The 22790-nt window shown below is 30.5% G+C and overlaps 1 long non-coding RNA gene across 1 annotated transcript; it reads left to right on the top strand.

Annotated features, from left to right (window-relative positions):
- The first annotated feature begins 1219 nt into the window (after positions 1-1219).
- On the top strand, positions 1220-11070 carry LOC145270577 (uncharacterized). The gene is made up of 2 exons (XR_013865454.1): positions 1220-1304; positions 6612-11070. It is a non-coding gene; the product is annotated as an uncharacterized LOC145270577 (long non-coding RNA).
- The last annotated feature ends 11720 nt before the right edge of the window (positions 11071-22790 follow it).

Below are 22790 nucleotides of genomic sequence, written 5' to 3'. Positions count from 1 at the left end.
ACGTTTTTTTTTTTTTTTTGCAAGCATAAACTAAATATTTTTTAAATATTTTTCTTTTTGAAAAGTTTGCGTATGCACTTATTGTACCGCGCTATTTTTTAATAGTAGTTTCAAGTAAGATTCAAGTTTTACAATATCCTTTTTCAAATATATATATAAATACTCGCGGAAAAGGTAAAATAAGTGCAGAAAAATTAAGAAAAAAAGGGAGGGGTCCATAAAAAAGATTTAAAAAAAAAACGTTGATTTTTTTTTATCATAAGAGCGTAAAAAATACTCGCAGAAAAACGGCTGTACCCATAAATATGTTTAAAAGAAAAATATAGCAAAAACATTTAGTTTATGCTTGCAAAAAAAAAAAAAAAACGTAAAAAAAACGTAAAAAAAAACCGTAAATGTTTGAAAATAAACAAGCAACAAAACGTAAATGTTTGGAAAAATAAAACTTAAATATGTTTGCAAAAACAAAAAAAAAAAAACGTAAATATGTTTGAAAAAAAAATAAAACTTAAATATGTTTGCAAAAAAAAAAAAAAAACATGTTTAAAATTAAAATATAACAAAAACATTTATTTTTATTTCAAGGGTCCGTAACGGGGTAGACAGACAGTAACGCCACCTATAGTCAAACGGAGGAAACAGGCTCTCTCTTTCTTCACGATTACCATTTTTTGTTGCGGTGAAAGTGAAGATACAGAAGAAAATAATTAAAAGTAAAACTAATTATTGCAGTATATATTTTTTTAAAACAGGGGGGAGGGGGCAAAAACGGAAAAAGTTTCGTTTCGTTTCCGTAGGATATGATTTCATGTTTTCGTATTACTTCAAGTTCTACTTCTTGATAGAACTTTGAGACGAAGAATTTTCGTCGTAGAGGCCGGTAAGAAACCCGTCAATATTACCTTTTATTTTACTAATTATCTTTGAAATATATAAAAAATAAAATAAAAATACGAAAAGGCGGCTTTCAAAACTATCAGTTTCCGACATTAAATTGCACGTGCAACGAATTAGAGAATTAATAAAGATGAAACTTGTAATCTGTTCTCTCTCATGTAAATATTAAAATGTTAAATAAAATAATACTAATTTTATCCGTGATATTCACCAAATAGATCGGCTCTATTTCGAAATTATTTCCTTTTTTTTTTATTTTTCCTCTTCAATTTTGTTTTCTGCGAACTTGCTCTTCCGTTCGTCATGTTGAATGTAAGTTGAGCTTGTAAAGTCAATCACATTTGAAAAAATCGTTTCCTTTATAAAAGCAGATAAAGTTAATCGAAAACAGATTATAAAACAAAAACGTAAGTATTACTACATGGCGCAGTGGCGCACGTATGTGTATTTTTTATTTACATCTTTTTTTCATTTTTTCATCGGATTATTATCGAATGATCACTAATTTATCAGATTTTGTTTTTAATACTGACTTAACTTAAACATAAAAAAAAGTCAATACGTAATTCTTTATGTTATCAGAAAAAAAGCAATAATCCTAATGAAAATGTTGATTTATTGTTGAAAATTTTTCGCTGTCGATTGTTTTTATTTTGAACTCACTTAAACTTTATCGATTACCAAAAATAAATAAATAATTTTATAAATTTAATTTCATATGTTTTTAACTGTTTCACAAGTTTAAAAAAGAATCACATTTTGTTTTCACTAATGATTTAAATATAAAAAAAGGTCAATGTCTAAAATCTTTCAAAATTACAAAAATTCTTTACAATGACGACTTTTATAGGTGTTCAAGGATGCTGAAAATGAATAAATACTTCAAAAGTGGTACAGAGAATTCGTTTTCATCACACGAGGAAATTATTTTTTCAAAAATAAGGATCACTTTTCTATATAAATTTAATGTAAAATGAGCACCCACTTTCTGGCCACATGGTAATATTTGGGGAGGGGCTGCCTGGAAGCCGTTTTGGTAAATTGTTAATTCCTTTCCACCGTAACAGTCATCTTTACCATGACGAATTCTATAGGTTTTCGGATATCCTGAAAACGAATATCACATTTAAAATTGCCGCAAACAAGTAGTTTTATGGATATTTAGCTAAATAATTCTTTGTTATCAGTGGTGTCCACCATTCATAACATAAGGAATTACATTGCTTAATGTTCGGAAAACTCGTTATTGTCTTGTTAACTAAATATTTTCTTTCCAAGAATAAGTTTCTTTTTTCTTTTATTACATGCATCTGATAATTTAAAATTAACATCGGTAGATGACACTCGATGACTTCGATGCTCGAGTTGATAAACAAGAAACAATTTCTTTTGACTTTCTTATAATCTTTTCTTTCATAACTTCTTCCTAATGCTTCGCATGCTCTGACAAAATGGTTAACCGAAATCATCTTCCAAAGTGTCACGTATAAAACAAACCCTGAGAAAAGAATATTTAAAAAAAAAAGAATATAGATCTTACCCAACCTAAACAATTCCCTCTCACTGGTTCTTCTTCCCCACTTCCAAACTCCGAGCCAACTCTTGGCCTTTCCAAATGGATCCTATTATTGTGGTTGACAACACAATTTTTTTTTTTTTTAATTACATTTTCACCCCAAACAAGGCACATTGCCACTTTGGTGTAGGGGGCTACTATCAGGGGAAACATCTACTGGGGTACTATGTAGGGATTAGGGCAGCGAGATGTTGGTTCACGTTGCACTTGAACTTATACATGTCAGTACAGTTGGGGAATTCCAAAGTCTAGCAGTTCTGGGGAAGAAACTACTGGAGTAGAAGGATCTTTTACATCTAGGGATCTCTACAGTGTGGGGGTGGGATTTAGCAGCTTGTCGGGTCTGTCGAGGGTGTTCACGTCGTGGGGGCACAAGTGCTTGCAGTTCTTCAGAGCATTCACCATTATAATACTTGTAGAACAGGCAGAGGGATGCAACGTTTCGACGATGGGACAGAGGCTGGAGTTTTGATGCCAGTTTAGGGCCTATCAGATTTGCGACTCTCTTTTGAACCCTGTCAAGGAGCGAGAGACTAGTAGCCGATGCACCGGCCCAAATATGACAGCAATACTCCATACATGGGCGAATAGTGGCCTTATAGAGGTACAGGATACTTTCGGGTGTTAAAAGTTTTCTAGCACGGTAGAGAGAGCCCACCTTCCTTGCAGCGGCCCTGGCAATGCCCTCGATGTAACTGTTCCAACTCATGTTTCCAGTGAACGTTAGGCCAAGGAGCTTGAGAGACGTACTCTCAGATAAAGAGTCGTTGGCCATTGCTATAGGTGGTAGAGAAGGTTTCTTGTAATTATTGAATGAAACCAGTTTTGTCTTGGTGGCATTGAACGTGACCATCCATTTTTGTCCCCATTCCACTACTGATTGGAGGTCATCCTCTAGTGTTTCTGCCATTACTTTAGATATATGTTTGTTTGTTTTCCTGTCGTGCCTGCTATAGAGTGTGGTGTCATCAGCATATATACCCATCTCAGAGGTAATCTTGTCGGGGAGGTCATTTATGAATATCAGGAACAGCAGAGGTCCCAGGATAGATCCTTGGGGCACTCCCGCATTTATATCATATTGTTTAGATGTACGACCGTCGAGGACAACCTGGATTTTTCTCTTATCTAAGAAGGATTTAATTATGTTAAGTATTCTACCAGTGATACCGTAAGATCTAATCTTCCTAAGGAGACCCTCATGCCATACCCTGTCAAAAGCCTTAGATATATCTAGAGCTACCGCTCTTCCCTCTCCCGCTTTGTCCAGAAAATGGTATATGCGTTCAGAGATTACAGTGAGGATGTCTGCCGTGGAACGGGCTTGTCTAAATCCATATTGACGGTCGGTCAGAAGTTTAGCATCTGTAAGGTGCTGGACTAGAGCATGGTTAATTAAGGTCTCAAATATTTTGGCAAAAAGTGGGAGGAGGCTAATAGGGCGATAATTTAATGGGTCAGTTCTTTTGCCAGAAATTTGCAATTGATGCAAATGGAAGATAATTTGTGTCCAAAATATTTGCAATTTTTGATGTCATGCTATGTGTCCCATTGATGTTGACTTCTCCATATTGGGATATCAGTTTGTTCTGTGGCTCAATCACTATCCAACTCATTGGACTTTCCTCAATCAACGTTGCCCACACTTGTTCTTGTTTTCTATCAGTTTTTTTCCTAACTTCCTGAATGTTATCTCTTATCAAACCTTACACTATATGACTTTCAACCTGAGGTTGTGCTCATGTAAACTGGCTAGTAGTACTCTATGTGACCCATAATTTCATGTGCTAACTGAACTATATATGAAATATGAGCATCATCTTCCAGAGCCATATACTCATCAAATATTCTTATCGCTCCCAAATCTAAATACATCCTCACCGCTTTTTCTTGGGCCAGTGATATAGTATCACATTTGTGTTGCAGCCGAGAATTCTTGGTGGATCGACTGACCTGCTATCCCTATCTTACAATTAATGGGAATTATTTATTACTGACACCTCTGCTCTCATATCCACCAGAATTTTTTAACTTTCTCTCAATTCTAATTGAAACAGAATTTAATGTGCCCATGTTACCAACTATTGTGCTATTGTTCTGGTCGTTGGGCATTGAATTAATGAAGTATCCCTGGTTGTCACGGATATGTTTCTTGCAGAATTTCTGTATGTGACAAAACTCCATGGCTCGCCTTCATACTTTTTGCTAGGGCTTTTAGATAAGCTGCTTAAAGATCCTGTGGCTCATGTCTCATCACAACCATCTTCACCTTCCTATACTCCTAACATGTTGCGCAGTCGATTTTTGTCACCTAGAAAAAATGTACATTTTGTTTTTGTATAAAAATATACAAACTTATTTTTTCTGTTTCATTACTGCCTCATATGTGTGCACCTAGCTAGAGATGGAGAGTGTGGACTAGGAGGTTGGTAAATGGAACAACGATTGTGTGCTGTTGATTGCCGGCTGACTGTAGGCCTATCGTCTGTTTTCTCTGTGCTATATATGTGACCTGCTTTTTGCTCACGTTTTACCATTGTATGCGTCAAGTAGTTGCTCTTTTACAACTGACGATATAAATTCTGACAACATAACCCCATTATTTAGTGCATTTGCAACCAGCTGTCATTCCTTAATATCTTTTAATATGTAACTGGTATGTAAACTTCAATTGTCACAATCTATATCATGTAAACAAAGTAATAGTCTGTGTCATACAACACAGAGCAAAACAATATGTACTAATAACAATATCAAAATTAGGTGGAATGTTTTAGAAAACAATCCACCAGAGAGCTAGACACAAGATATTATTCAAGAGTGATTCAACTTTACAGAAACATGTTGTGCATGTCAAGCTGCTTATGGAAAAATCATGACTTAGAGATTTCATGTAAATGTGGAAAATTATACAAATGTGAGTCATGTCAGAATATATATGGATGGAGAACAGAAACTCTTTTTATTAGAACAAGAGGATAAAGTATTTACCATGATATGAAAACCATTGATTATAAATAATATATATATATATATGTATATCAAATATTAATCAGATGTGTCTATATATATATAAATATATATATATATATAAATATATATATATAGTAAATATTAGTAAGATGTGTCTATACATATATATATATATATATATATATATGTACAAAAATATAATTTTAAAATTAATTTTGTTTTAATATTAAAAGTACTTAACATAAAATTTTTAATTGAAATTAGATTTTAAATCTAATATAATTTAATTTTAAAGTTAATAAAATCATCACCATCCAATAAATATAAAAGAGGGGGGTTCTCAAAACGAGAGTAAAACATGAACTCGTGATGAATATATATTTCTTCTTCTGGTTAATTGGCTGAAGAGAGCTTGATATGAGTATCTAAAACGGTCCTAATTATCGGCTTTGAAACCGACGGTACCAATGACTTGTGACCTCTAATATTTTCTGTAAATTATATATATATATATAAATGCACTCTTATTTTCTGATTTTCCTTATAATTGAGCACTATGCTGGATTTCTTTTTCCAAAAAACAAATTATAATATGTAGTAATAACTAATAACAAAATAGTTCCTAAAATTTATACTAGGTAAGTCTGTTAGGACGCATGGTGCTATGGTTAGATTACTTAGTAAATACAGTTGTAAGTTACATACCACTAAACCTTGAAGTTTCAATCCTCAGTAAGATTTAGAATAGTTTTTTTTAATTACTTAAAAATATTACCCAGTCATCGTTAACAATACAAGAGCATGCAAATATCATGTACTAAATAAAGTTTTCCATTCAGAATTATGTAGAGATTCCTTAGTGGGGAAGGAAACTTCCCAAGTTGGATAAAATACACCTGAATAAGATCGGAGGTAACATAGAAAAGTTGATAAAATAACACCAAAGATGAGGACAGCATTCTGAAGAATACCAGTAATATGAATAATGAATCCGCATCTCTAAACTGAAGAAACGTAAAAACATTTTAGTTAAATATTTGAAAACAGTATTGAATTTTATTTTGAATGTCATAAATAAATGTTTTGGATATTTTAAATAAAAATCAGCATAAATTCAATTTTACAACATGAAATGTATTTTTCAAAATTTGTTTTATATTTCCAGAACAACAATTAAAGAAATCGATTTTGGATAAGTTGGCGCTTTCTTCATTGGTGATTTAAAAACTGTTTAAACTTATAAATTTTTACATATAAATTTTCTAAAGTTGAAATTTATGAGCTTGTTATCATCATACACATAACTGCATTCACTTTTTGTGGATACATATGCAAGCAAACATGGGAGACAAACCGCATTCTTGTGGAGTATGTGGTTCCACTTTTGCAAGGAAGTCACATTTTTTAAGTCATATGAAAACACATACTGGAGAAAAACCACATTCTTGTGAAGTATGTGGTAACACTTTTGCAAGGAAGTCAAATTGTGTAAGTCATATGAAAACACATACTGGAGAAAAACCACATTCTTGTGAAGTATGTGGTTCTTCTTTTGCACGGAAGTCAAATTTGCAGAGTCATATGAAGAGACATACGGGAGAGAAACCATATTCTTGTGAAGTATGTGATTCTTCTTTTGCATGGAAGTCAAGTTTGTTGGGTCATATGAAGAGACATACGGGAGAGAAACCATATTCTTGTGAAGTATGTGGTTCTTCTTTTGTACATAAGTCATATTTGTTGAGTCATATGAAAACACATACTGGAGAGAAACCATATTCTTGTAAAGTATGTGATTCTTCTTTTGCATGGAAGTCACATTTGTTGAGTCATATGACAACACATACCGGAGACAAATTTCATTCTTGTGAAGTATGTAGGTCTTCTTTTGCACAGAAGTCACATTTGTTGAATCATATAAAGAGACATACGGGGGAGAAACCACATTCTTGTGAAGTATGTAGTTCTTCTTTTGCACAGAAGTCACATTTGTTGAATCATATGAAAACACATACTGGAGAGAAACCACATTCTTGTGAAGTATGTGGTTCTTCTTTTGCACAGAAGTCAACTTTGTTGAATCATATGAAAACACATACTGGGGAGAAACCACATTCTTGTGAAGTATGTGGTTCTTCTTTTTCATGGAAGTCAAGTTTGTTGAATCATATTAAAAACGCTGTATGTACCCAGGGGAGAAGGAGGTCTGGGACTCTCAGAGATTAATCATCAACATAGGGCAACTATTGTGAGCACCGGTCAGTATCTGAGAAGCTCCCAGAATGACACCCTCTCAATAGTATATGAACATCAAGAGACAAGAGCCAGCAGAACAACATCAGTCACCCAGCTGGCCAAACATTTTGGTCAGAGTTGTCTCTCAGATGAGGACGAAACACGAAACAAGTGTGCCACAGAAATAGCAAGAAAGAGCCGGCAGAAATATACCGAGACCTTTCAACAGATGAACCTTAAAGAATGGGAACAACATCAACGTGCAAAGTATTTTCTGGGGGAACTTTCTCGGGAATACATAGATAAAGAAGGTTCTTTGGACTGGCTCAAAAGAGGATCCCTCCACCACGATCAGGAAAGGGTCATAATGGCTGCCCAAGACCAGGGATTGCATTCAAGAAGATGGCAGGGATCAGTAATGACAATAAATGCAGATTCTGCCACACAGAATTGGAAAGTGTTGGTCATCTGATATCAAGTTGCAAAGTTCTTCTAGGGGACGGCTACTATACAGCGAGACATGATGGAGTATGCAAGTACCTCCACTGGATCATCTGTAAAAAATTAAACATCCAGTGTAGCAGCAAGTCCTGGGAACATCAACCTGAAAAAACAGTTGGAAATGATTTATATACTATACATTACGACCATGTAATCCCTACAGCCACCTACCTTGAAAATGCTGCTGTGAAACCTGACATATATGGAATAAGTCAGAGAGAGTTGCAACCTTGATTGAAGTGAGGTTTCCTAATGATGGCGGTCTTAACAGAGCTGAAAGAGAGAAACAGACCAAATACCAAGGTCTCATGTATGATATGAAAAGAAACTGGAATCTAAAGGGGATATCGATCATACCAGTTATCATAGGTGCCACAGGACTTATGAAGAAGAACCTGAAGTCCTACCTAACTAATATTCCTGGTGAACCAAGTGCAAAAGAGATTCAGACAATTGCACTTAAGGGAACAGCGAGGATACTAAAAAGAGCTCTCGATTGGTTTCAATAAAAAAGCGGGGCAATGTTGGCAGCTGGTTTGGCTGCCCCATACCCGGCATTACAATCGTCAAAGGAAGAAAAATAAAAAAAAAGAGACAAACCACATTCTTGTGAAGTATGTGGTCATTCTTTTGTATGGAAGACAAATTTGTTGAATCATGTGAAAACATACGGGAGAGAAACCACATTCTTGTGAAGTATGTGGATATTCTTTTGTACAGAAGTTACATTTGTTGCGTCATATGAAAACACATATGGAAGGGAAAACACATTCTCTTTAAGTATGTGGCTTTTCTTTTGCAAGGAAATCAAATTTGTTAAATCATATGTGAAAACATCTGAGAGAAAGACCACATTCTTTTGACGTATATGGTTCTTCTTTTGCAGAGAAGTCAAATTTATTGAGTCATATGAAAAAAACATACTGTTGAGAAACCATAGTCTTGTACAGTATGTGATTCTTCTTTTGCATGGAATCAAATTTGTGGAGTCATATTACAACACATATGGTAGACAAACCACATTCATGTGAAGTATGTGGTTCTTTTTTTGCACAGGTTATATTTATTTTATCATATGAAACACATACTCGCTCAAGATCGGGAGACTTTGATTTAATGAGGAAAGGCTCATTAAAGCCAGTCAAGATCAGGGCTTACTCACAAATGGATTAAAAAATTGACCGGATTACAAGCAAATGGACAATGCCGGTTTTGCCACTCAGCAATTGAGAGCCCAAGGAATTGAATGGCGGCATGTCCAATCTTATTAGCAGATGACCTTTACACTGCCCGTCACAACAAAGTATGTAAGTACATCCATTGGAAGATCTGTGGAGAGATGCAACTTGACAGCAACGGAAATCTGGGAACATGAACCACCACCAATAACATCAAACAGAAAAGACATAGGCATACAGGCGGGCAGATACATAAAAGACAAAACTATCAACCCACATATTGTAATATGGAACAAACGATCCCTGGAAGACCAAGCTGTAACGAGATACAAATAGCAGCCATAAAGGGAACAGCATCTATTCTTAAAAGAGCCCTCGGATATAAATTTTAATCATAACAGAATCAAGTGTTAGCTCCAGGAGGGAGCCACTTGATACCTTAAAACTTACTGAATTAAAAAAAAAAGAGAAACCACATTCTTGTGAAGTATGTGGTTCTTTTTTTTAGTGGAAGTCAAATGAAAACACATACGGGAGAGAAACCATATATGGCAAATATACCTGGTGAACAAAGTGCAAGAGAGATTTGCATAGAAGGAACATTTGTTGTGTCATATGCAAAAATATACTGAATACAAAACAACTTTAATAGAACATACAAATATTTTTTATCTCTTATAGAGTTCAAGTGTGAGCCCCAGGTAAGGAACACTGAGTACTTCAACTCATCAGGTTAATTCGACACTCCGTTTTTAATATCTTCAAATTCCAATTCAAAAATTCAACATTGTTGTCAAAACTATTAACTCCACAACTTGACATTCTGTTGTCAAAACTGTTACCTCCACAACTTGACATTCTGTTGTCAAAATTATTAACTCCACAACTTGACACCCTGTTTCAAAACTGTTAACTCCACAACTTGACATTCTCTTGTCAAAACGTCCAACTCCAAAACTCAACATTGTTCAAGTTTACTTACACATGCCTACATACGTAGCACATTTTCTTTTAACTCGTCCTCTATTCTGTACACGTCTTTTTTGATTCACCTGTTTCTTTTGCATGGAAATGGCGACATTCTGCATCAGTGTCATGGCCGTTACCCATAAAATCAATTGGGTATTACCATTTTAAGCTTCTTTTTATATTCTTGTTACACAACCGACCCTTTGAAGCACATAAACATGCTAGGTAAGTAAGGTTCTATTTTCCCTACAAAGACAAATAAGAAAAACTAAAATGCCATATTTTTGTAATGTATGTGGCTTTTCTCTGGCGAGAGAAAATAATATGATCCTTTGATTTAGTTAATAATATTCTTTAAAAAATGTTTTTTTATTCTTAAGTAAATCTTTAAAATGAAAGAACATACAACTTTTATGCCGAGGTCACGTCTTAACAGTTTTTATTAATCAGCTTTAAACAAACATGCGAACAACCATTTTGTCCTTCTTTCTATTTTTTGTTACACAACCGACCCTTTGAAGCACGCACACATGTTAGCCAAGTAAGTTTTGATTTTCCCTACAAAGTAAAATAAAAACTGAAAATATTTTTTTGTAAAGTAGCTCTTCTGTTTATATGAAATCAACTTTAGACCCACATGCAAACACACAATTGTACTGTTTTGAGATTTTGTGAATGTCTAGCATCTGGTAGTTTGTTCCATTAACAAATAATAAAATTTTGAAAAAGTTAAAAACCATATTTAGGTATTCTTGTTATATGTGTGTCTGTTGGTATTCTTGTTATATGTGTGTGTTTGTATTATTGTGTTAAAAATCTGTGTTACTTTCTCCTGCAAAACCGATAGAAAAGAAATTGATACTTTCATTATGTGAAAAATTTACTTTAAAAAAAAAAGTTTTTATTCTCGTGTAAATCTTTAAAACCACTCAAAGGAACATACATGGCGTGTTCGTGTTTTAATAGTTTATTATTTTGTTTTTTAATTTAATACATCTCAATAAAACGTCAAGAAGCGTCAATTACCATATTTTACCAAAGCAGTATTCACTCTAGAAGCGAGAAAATAGCTTTTGAAAGGAAAGGGTTTTCCAGATTATGCAGCTTGATTCCTAAATATCTGCATCTTCTATAAAAACTATCTCCAGAGATGCATTACACAATGCAAGAAATGTGTAACTTTGTGATGTTCTTATCTAGAAAAACAATCTAATAAGTGTGGTAATTTTTATTGTTCTACTTATATTAGAAATTAGACTGTGTCATTATCATTTACTGTGGCATTATCGTTTACTGTGGCATTATCGTTTACTGTGGCATTATCATTTACTGTGGCATTATCATTTACTGTGGCATTATCGTTTACTGTGGCTTTATCATTTACTGTAGCATTATCATTTACTGTGGCAGCTTCAGGATATCGATAAAAAATCAACAATTATAAACTGATTAGCGATATACAACGTCGGTGTAGATAATAAGTTGTGTAGAAGTTGTAGTTTGTGGGATTGGTTTGTATTTATGTGAACGCATCTTTCTGATTGTCTTATATATATATATAAAGTATATATATATATATATATATATATATAAAGTATAAAATAAGAAACATAAAAATCTGATTGTCTTATATATATATATATATATATGTTTTGTACATAATTAAAAATGTTTTTATTTACAAGCGCGTTTTCTTATGTGCTCCATTTTAATTGAAACTTTTTTGAAAATAAGACTTTCTAATAAATAATTTAAATAAAAAAGAGATGAAGTGAATAGAGCAGGATAATGAACAAATGTGAGTGGAGGGAGTGATGTGAACGCGAGAATGATGCAATGATGTAATCGTGATAGAGTAGGGAAGAAATAATATAAAAAATAATATAAAAAGAAAGAGAGAGTGGGAGAGAGTAAGATGTGCGCTACAGAGGAAGGAGAGGGAGGAGGGTTGCAGAAGAGGGCGAGGGAGGGAAAAAGAAAAAATAAATAGAAAAGAGGGGGAATAAAGAGGAGAATATATATATAATGAGTAAGGGTTGGCGGGAGAGAAAAAAAGAAGAAGATAATATAATAACGTGGAATTAACGATCTTATAGTTTAATCAGACTTGACAGATTGAATATAAAAGGTACAAAATACAGATTCAAATCAAAACATAAACGGCCAACTGTTAATACATTAAAAAAGAGATAACAAAGGTGGAAAAGGGTTGAATTACAAAGCCGGAGACAGAAGAAGAGAAAGAGAAAAATTATCAAAGGAGAAAGAAAAAGAAAGATGCAAGCGGTTGAATAGATGGGCGGGGTTTGATGTGATTAGGATGTTTATCAAGATATGAGTATAAAATATAGAAAGTAAACAAAATAAAATATATTCCCAGCCTCAAAGACAGAGATAAAGATAGAGAAGGAGAGAGAGGGTGAGAGGGACAGAAAAGAGGGAATGTGTGATAATTTAATGCATGTCAGAGGGAAGGTGTGTGGGGGTAGCAGCATTGGGATAAAATTAAGAGCAGTTTTTAAGATACGGCTTATCAAGGGAGATTAAGATACGTCCTATTTCTAATTAAAGGCAGGTGTACAAAAATTAATTTAAGACTAAAAAAATAGAATTATAATGAGATATAAATGAAAACATGTATAAAAATATATAAATATTAAGTAAATGCTTAAAATAATCAAATAAATCAATCAATAAATAAATAAAATAAATAAACAATAAATAAATAAAAATCGACAGATGAATAAGTAATTAAATAAAGCAATAAATAATGAAATAAATCAATCATTTTAGTCAAAAAGATAGAAGAGGAATATATAAGTTTGGGGACTACATGGGTAAGAATTAAAAGCATAATAATCCAGGTAAATTTTATTATAAAAAAATAAATTGAGGGTCAAGGATAGTGCATTGGAAGGTAAATACTTAAATTACTTCTTTAGATTAAGTTATTCAATTGTAGGGTCAAATATACTAGATTAACTTGTGTTAAAAATTAGCATATTATAATACGCACACAATAACTGGAGAAGATATATATATATATATATATATATATATATATACATATGAAAAAATATAAGCACATATATATATATATATATATATATATATATGTACAAACGTATAGAGCCACAAACATAATAATGTACTAAAATATATATACACGTACATATATACATAACAGATATATTCAAATGTATATGCGCACATATATAACAACGTCTATATATATATATATATATATATATATATATATATATATATCAGAATATTATGAGAAAAATTACTAGAAAGGTGCAAAGTGGTACATCTGTCTTTATTAAATTGTACATACACATACACACACACACACACATATATATATATATATATATATATATATATATTATATTATATTTTTAAAATATACTCCCCTAGGTGTGTCAGAAACTGCGTGCAAAATATTGTCTGTTGAAGCTTATAACTACTCGAAAAATGTAATTCAACCCCTAATTTTTTCAATTAAAGGAGCAAGGACCAAGGGTTCATTTAAAACAAAAAAAAAACAAAAAGACAAGCAACCTTTTAAAAAAAAACGTTTTAAACTTCGGACTTTACAGGTAAATTTCTAAAAAAACACTTTTTTGTTTGTTTTAAATTTGAATATATTATTTAATGATATTTACTCTTCAATTTGTGATATATAAAACTTTTGTGAGTAAATTAATTATTTACTTTTTAAAATGGGGAGCGTGAATTTAAAAAAAACGTTTGTCTAAAATATATTCGGTTTATTGGAAAGAGCATAAAATTTCTCATTGACCCTGAAAATATTGTAAAAAAATACAATCAATAAAAAATTTTGATAGATTTTTAAAGTTTAAAAATTAAAAAAATACTGAACTCGTAAAATTGAATTAATTTCATTACTATTTTTCAAAAAATAAATAAATAATATTTCTATTACTTTTTATACAACTATAATAGTTTATTTTGGAAGTATCATCCATAAAGAAAATAAACAACCCACTTTTAAAAGAGAAATTACAAGTTTTTTTTATATTTTATTCGCAGTTTCGTGTTGGGGTGTCAAAAATTCCTACAAAAATTCTGATACACCTACCGCTTCCCATGTGGGGGTACCAAGTTGGTTAAAGGGAAAATTATTCCAAACTCGCATTTCGGTAAAAATGCACTTTCGTAAATAATTGAATTCATTCAAAACGTATCACAAAAATAAATAACATCTATATATATATATATATATATATATATATATATATATATATATGTTATTTGTTATATATATAGAGAGAGATGTTATTTGTTATATATATATATGTATATATATATATATATATATATATATATATATATATGAGGGGGGTTAGAATATATGGGGGTCGGGTACTGAATGTTATTAGTGAAAGATGGGGAGGTCGAAGATTGAATCGTATTAGAAATGAATTAATTGGTAAAAACTTGACCTAAAAAATGTAAAAGATAAAAAGTAAGTTTGGTAAAACTCATTAGAAAAGTGAAAAAAGTGGCAAAACTTTGTTAAATTGAGAATTGGAGGCCAAACATCAGAAATGTGAAATAAAACTTTGCAGATAATTCACAAATGCTTCCAATCTTTACAATCACGTCTATATATATATATATATATATATATATATATATATATATATGAATAGTATGAGAAAATTTATAAGAAAGGTGCAAAAATGAATTAATTGGCAAAAACTTGAACTAAAAAAAGTAAAAGTAAAAGAAAAGTAAAGAAAGTTTGGTAAAATTATTAGAAAAGTGAAAAAAAAAAGTGGCAAAACCTTTTTTGTTAAATTGAGAATTGGAGGCCAAACATCAGAAATGTGAAATAAAAACTTTGCAGATAATTCACAAATGCTTCCAACCTTTGCACTCGTTTTATGCATGTCGGTCAGGGCATATTTCTTATAGTCTTTACTTTTTCATGATCATGACGTAAACCCTCATTTGCATATAATGTAGTAATGATGGAGATGTTAGTCGAATATTAGTTTTTGTTTTGCATTCACTTGCATTCCATATTCGCGACATCTTTACAACAACTGAGCTTTACGTCATTATCTATCAGTGTTTGTTGTTCCATGGTTTTACCCTTTCGCATTATCAGAGGATCATCTGCTTTATTGACAACCCATTCCAAGTCAGCCACATTGTTATACAGCACCGAAATACCTCCGTCCAATGCTAATACGGAAGCAAGCATATAAAATAGCAAATGTTGGTCTTAATTGTCGTCACAGAACTTTTGCTAGTATGCCTTAGTGCGTTGCTTAAAAGCCATACACTGATTGAGAAGTTTCTGTTACCAACTTGATTACTTGTTCCCCACCTTGAAAATGTGAACAAAAATCGAAGATTCAAGCTTTTCACCAGTGCATAATGATTTTTTAAATTGTTTGTCAGAAATGTCTACTGTTAATGGCGGCTCAGAAACTTAATTTACTGATAAACCACTTAAATTTGTCCAGTGTAAAGTTTTAAAGTTGATCACTGTAATTTTTCAGTCTTTTTTTTTTGCTTGATTTCCTCTTCTGAAAGAATATAAAAAATAATTTGAATTGAAGTTTTAAATATAATCTGTACTGCTTTAATATTTTAAATTAGATAGAATCATTAAAATATTTCGGTAAATTGGCACAAGTAATTCAACAAGTTTTTTATGAATAAATATTAACTTACCTATTGATTAAAATTATTTTTATACTTTTTTCTCTCAATTCAGGATCATCACATTTCACCATTGAAAATAAAACATTTTAACAAAGTAATGCAAAGACATTATATTGGATATTTGTTTAATGTAATTTAATCCGAATCTCAATAGGTTGTTTTCTAATTCTGTCAATCATTTCATGAATATAAATTTGTTGATAGTGGAACATGTTACTTTTTAATATCAAACTAGCAAATAGCATAAATATTAACAATACAATTTATCAAATTATATAGTTTGTTGTAAGATTCTGTGGGTATGTACCAGGAGTACATAGATACATGAGCATGATGACTAATGTTAACCATCTTGCCTGGTTTAACGACCCAATTTTCCACAATACAAATCTAGGGTTCACTTTATCTCTGGAAATGCAAAGTTTGTATTCATGCGTTTACCTTATCTATAGAAATGCCAACTGTATATGTACATTATGGGAATCATTTGTACATTATTGACCCTTTTTCGTTTTGATGTACGTAGCAACTAATCGTGTGAAGATTTCTTTCTATTTCTTTTTCTAAAAGTGTAACAAGTCCACCTTAACAGCCAGTATTCGCATTTCTGTTGTCAACAAGCACATTATCTTAATAGTGCTCACACTTTTAAACTTGTGTAAAACATCAGCAAATTACTCCTCAAGAACATTACCATTCGCACCAATATCAAGAAAAATCCTGCGTGTCAGCTATTCAGTCTCTTTTGTGACTGTCAAGTGGCATTCAAGTCCCCTAGCTTTTTCAGAGTATTATTTCAATTTTCCTCCACTGATTTCTTGTAAATTAGTGTATCTTTTTCTGTCCTTCCACTTACTCCAATACAAAGAAGATTCTCCACATTTTCATTTTGTTTTTCATAGAATTTCTTTTTATTTTAGTTTTTGCTCTATCAATTTTGCATCGATCCAAATAGATATTTTTAGATCTATATTAGGTATAAGAAGACCCGTTGCCCTCAAATCCCAGAGCAAAGAGTTGAAATAGACATTTAAAAATGGGAGGCGTGAATTATTCGACCCCGTCTTTCCAAGCTCATCGAAAAATGTAATTCAAGCCCTACTTTTTTTTCAATTAAAGGAGCAATGACCAAGGTTCCATTAAAAAAAAGAAAAACAAATAACGTGTTTTAAAAAAAAAGGTTTTAAACTTCAAACTTTACAGGTAAAATTCTAAAAAAAACACTACCTTTTTTGTTTTAAATTTGAATATATTATTTATTGATATTTACTCTTCAATTTGTGAGTAAATTCATTATTTACTTTTCGGTGAGTAAATTAATTATTTACTTTTTAATAGACGCTTGAAAATGGGGGGGGGCGTGAATTAAAAAAAACGTTTGTCTAAAATATTATATTCGGTTTATTGGAAAGAACATAAAATTTCACATTGACCCTGAAAATATCGTAAAAATAGAACCAATAGAAAATATTTGATAGATTTTTAAAGTTTAAAAATTGAAAAATATTGACTTCGGAAAATTAATTACTGTTTAAAAAAAATAAAAATATTTCTATTACTTTTAAAACAATTTTAATCGTTTATTTTGGAAGTATAATCCATAAAGAAAATAAACAACCCCCTTTTAACAGAGAAATTACGAGATTTTTATATTTTATTCGCAGTTTCGTGTTAGGGGTGTCAAAAATTCCTACAAAAATTCTGATACACCTAAGTATACACTGCAATTCACTGGTCGCTGTGTTTACATGTACACGATAAACAAATCTACTTTTCTGCGACCAAAACTGCCACACCTCTATTATAATATAGTATTTGCTGGTGGGTATGCTAACAACGAATATCAGTTAAATTGGGGGCAAAGATCAGTTAAACGGGGTATTATTATGAAAGCCGTTCTTTCCAGAATTCCCAGAATTAATATGGGGATGTTGGGAGGGTCTACTCTGAAAGCCATTCTTAACATGGGGCGGTTGAGGGTGTCTATTCCGAAAGCCGTTCTTAACATGAAATTACTCAAGGAAGTAAATTCGTAATTGTTTTGCTTTATACACATACACATTTCTAATTTCTCTGTTGTGAAAAAAAATCTGGATTTGTTTCCGCTAGGTGGCACTGTCGGTCGCATAGAAGTAGATTTGTTTATCGCGCGTGCATACAACATGGAGGCCAGCGAATTATAGTGCATAATACAGGTCTTTATATCTCGAAAATTACTTGTCTCTGCAAATTTTAATGAGATTTTCTTATTCAGCATAGACGAAACCCTTAATAAGTCGTGATTTTAAAGTGAATTGTCGAGATAAACTTAATGTAAGAAATACCTTAAAAATATATTTATTATTTCACGAACATTACAATAAGCAGTATTCATTCAATAGTTTCACAAAAAATATAATTATAAAAATATATTTATTATTTCACGAACATTACAATAAGCAGTATTCATTCAATAGTTTTACCAAAAATATAATTATAAAAATATTTAATGTGGATTTAATGATAAAAATTATCACAAAAGTTTTCCTTACATTGTTTAATAACTATTTTTCTCTCAGAAAATATTCACATTCATTTCAAGTCACGTGTGACACTCTGTTCATAAAAATCAGTAATTTTAAATTTCACGCTATTCTCATGAGATCCTCATTTAACTAAGCCTCCATAATAAAGACTCGTTGCAAGAAAACTTTCACGTTTGAATATTTGAATTAATATTCCTAACACTTAAATAAATGTTGTTATTTCATCTTAATACAGTGATTTTGAGTTCTTGTCAAGTGTCGTTATTTTCTGGAGTTATTTCTATATTTTTATTGTATGTATGTAAGGGTGTGCCTACTGCCTTGGTGAAAACCTTCTATTAATCGACAATCTCGTTAAATTTACCTTTAACGGTCCTGAAGATACTCTACTACTTTCGACTTCAAGAGATTCCTGCACCTGCAACCTCGGCCCTAAAAATTGATAGACCTCGATTGTGAATAGGTAAACACAGAGTCACACTCTTACAAGTTAGTAACTCTTTGGTCAGTTCCTGTCACCACTTCTGTGAGTTCTATAGGGTCAGAATAAAAAAAGAAATCATTATACATTTTGTACATTCATCTTAGTTTATTTTTAATCAGTTAATATGCCTGTCACGTTTGTACAGTGGCAACGTCACCAGCTTTGAATACTACAGTTTTTGGTTTCAATTCTAGCTGATGACACCCTAATATATTTTTTATTACTTCTGACATCACGACACTGTAATACAGGAAATCTGAACAAATTAAAACGTTATATTTAATCGTATTTTTTGAATGGGCAAAACCTGGCCCTTAGGCCCCCCCCCACCCCGCTAGTAATAAAATAAAATGAACTTTTTGCCATTTTTGGCTTCTGTAGAATTTATTCGCGACTTGTTGTCTCTTGTTTTGATCTTGTACTCAAATCTCGCTTTGGTGGTGGTGGTGGTGGGGGTAATTAAGCTTTTTATTTTGTATCAATATTTTAACACTTTACTTTATTAATTATCTTGGAAATTTATTTAACTTCTAAATTTAGCTGAATTTGTCAGTTTCTGAAGCCGCTGTAAAAACATTTTTCATTATAACTTTTTTTTTCACGTGTAATTTTTAAAATCTAATCTTTCAAACACGATAAAAAAAATAATCAGAAATCTATAAAAATACGATCTGTTTCTATAAAATAAAAACAAAATACGATAAGGCGGCTTTCAAACTATGTTTATCAATCGAATTTAGGAAAACTCGTCTCTGGAAAACTCGTACCCGGAAAACTCGTCCCCTTTTACCAGGTAGGAAAACTGGTCCCTTATTGAATAAATATCGATTGAAAACACATTTTATGATCGTTCTTGAAGGAGATATTGTCTTTAAAATAGAATACACATCGCATAATATTAAAAAAATATATTTTTACTTGTTTACTGTTGTTTAAAAAAAAAATTAAATTGATTTTTCCAAGTTTTCGTTTTCTACCTAGCTTTGAAAGTTTTTGGTGGTTCAATTTATTTTAAAGAGTATATTTAGTAAAAAAAAACAAGTAATGTAGAGTGTTACATTTTGCACAAAAAATGTCCGACATGAGATAATCACATCTTCGGAGTCTCGATAATCACTCAAAAACATACAATAAATATTTTTATAATTATATATTGATACATTTTGATACAATAAATGTTTTTATAATTATATATTGATACATTTTGATGCAATAAATGTTTTTATAATTATATATTGATATATTTTGATACAATAAATGTTTTTATAATTATATATTGATACATTTTGATACAATAAATGTTTTTATAATTATATATTGATACATTTTGATACAATAAATGTTTTTATAATTATATATTGATACATTTTGATACAATAAATGTTTTTATAATTATATATTGATACATTTTGATACAATAAATGTTTTTATAATTATATATTGATACATTTTGATACAATAAATGTTTTTATAATTTTATATTGATACATTTTGATACAATAAATGTTTTTATAATTATATAATGATACATTTTGATACAATAAATGTTTTTATAATTATATATTGATACATTTTGATACAATAAATGTTTTTATAATTATATATTGATACATTTTGATACAATAAATGTTTTTATAATTATATATTGATACATTTTGATACAATAAATGTTTTTATGATTATATATTGATACATTTTGATACAATAAATGTTTTTATAATTATATATTGATACATTTTGATACAATAAATGTTTTTATAATTATATATTGATACATTTTGATACAATAAATGTTTTTATAATTATATATTGATACATTTTGATACAATAAATGTTTTTATAATTATATATTGATACATTTTGATACAATAAATGTTTTTATAATTATATATTGATACATTTTGATACAATAAATGTTTTTATAATTATATATTGATACATTTTGATACAATAAATGTTTTTATAATTATATATTGATACATTTTGATACAATGAATGTTTTTATAATTATATATTGATACATTTTGATACAATAAATGTTTTTATAATTATATATTGATACATTTTGATACAATAAATGTTTTTATAATTATATATTGATACATTTTGATACAATAAATGTTTTTATAATTATATATTGATACATTTTGATACAATAAATGTTTTTATAATTATATATTGATACATTTTGATACAATAAATGTTTTTATAATTATATATTGATACATTTTGATACAATAAATGTTTTTATAATTATATATTGATATATTTTGATACAATAAATGTTTTTATAATTATATATTGATACATTTTGATACAATAAATGTTTTTATAATTATATATTGATACATTTTGAAACAATAAATGTTTTTATAATTATATATTGATACATTTTTATACATTAAATGTTTTTATAATTATATATTGATACATTTTGATACAATAAATATTTGGGTTTCAAATATTTTTCTGTTCGAAAAAAAAATCTTGTTTGTTACTTATTTGCCGCGTTATTTGACCAAAAAGAAATTGGAGTTATCGCTCTCTTACAATAGCCACCGTCTGCATACTGCACAAATGCCCCGTAATGACTTTTAAATGATTACCCCTCCCTATGTTAAGAATGGCTTTCGAAATAATAACGTTATTATTTAAGCGCGGTACCAAAATTACATAATACTGTTTTTTTCTTTTTTGTTGTTTCGTAATAACACAAGAATTATTTAAACTGAATAAATTCTTCTAAATTCTCACAAAATGCGTTAAAACTAAAAAAAATTTAAAAATAAATATATGGTTTCGTTTTTCGTATATTACGGGGGTGCCGCCTTCAAGAACGGTAATAGAATGTGTTTTCAATCGATATTTATTCAATAAGGGGCCAGTTTTCCTCCCTAGCAAAAAGGGGGTATTTTTCCGGGCACGAGTTTTCCGGGTACGGGTTTTCCGGAGACGAGTTTTCCGGGCACCGGCTCTAGACTAAAATGTCGGGTGTTTGTACTTTTGGGAAAATTTAAAATTTAAAATTCTATTAAAAACAGTAGAAAATTTTTTTACATTATTCTGCTTTCTATATGATAAAATTCAAATATCTTTCTGGGGGAAAACGATTTTAATAAATTTAATTTCGTTTAAAAAACAACTTGCCTATACTAAAATGTAGCTGAGGGTGGAGGGCTATTTAATTTTTTTTGCACAAACCAGGTGTATTTTTTATTCAATATCTTAAGATTTTAATTTACTAATTTTCTTTGAAATAGTCCCAGAAAACTAATATTTATCTTTCAAGTTTCTGACGACGCCGTAAAAATATTTTTCAGAATAACTTTTTTTAAATTTAGGCACGTAGTTCTTTTTCAATATCTTCATTTTTAATGTGTTTGGTAAACTGCACAAGCTCCAGATTAACTTTAGGCTTTAATCTTTCAAACACAATAAAAAAAATAACCAGGAATCTAAAATAAATAAATAAATAAATAATTTAATTAATTAATTAATTAATTAAAATACGAAAAGGCGGCTTTAAAAACTATCAGTTTCCGCCATTAAATTGCACGTGCAACGAATTAGAAAATTAATAAAGATGAAACTTGTAATATGTTCTCTCTCATGTAAATATTAAAATGTTAAATAAAATAAAACTAATTTTATCCGTGATATTCACCAAATAGATCGGCTCTATTTCGAAATGATTCCTTTTTTTTCCTCTTCAATTTTATTTTCTGCGAACTTGCTCTTCCGTTCGTCAT

The sequence above is a fragment of the Euprymna scolopes genome, chromosome 46, assembly GCF_053919585.1.
Source record: "Euprymna scolopes isolate OS-2025 chromosome 46, ASM5391958v1, whole genome shotgun sequence".
NCBI classification, from domain to species: domain Eukaryota; kingdom Metazoa; phylum Mollusca; class Cephalopoda; order Sepiida; family Sepiolidae; genus Euprymna; species Euprymna scolopes.
This window is presented reverse-complemented; position numbering and strand designations above follow the sequence as displayed.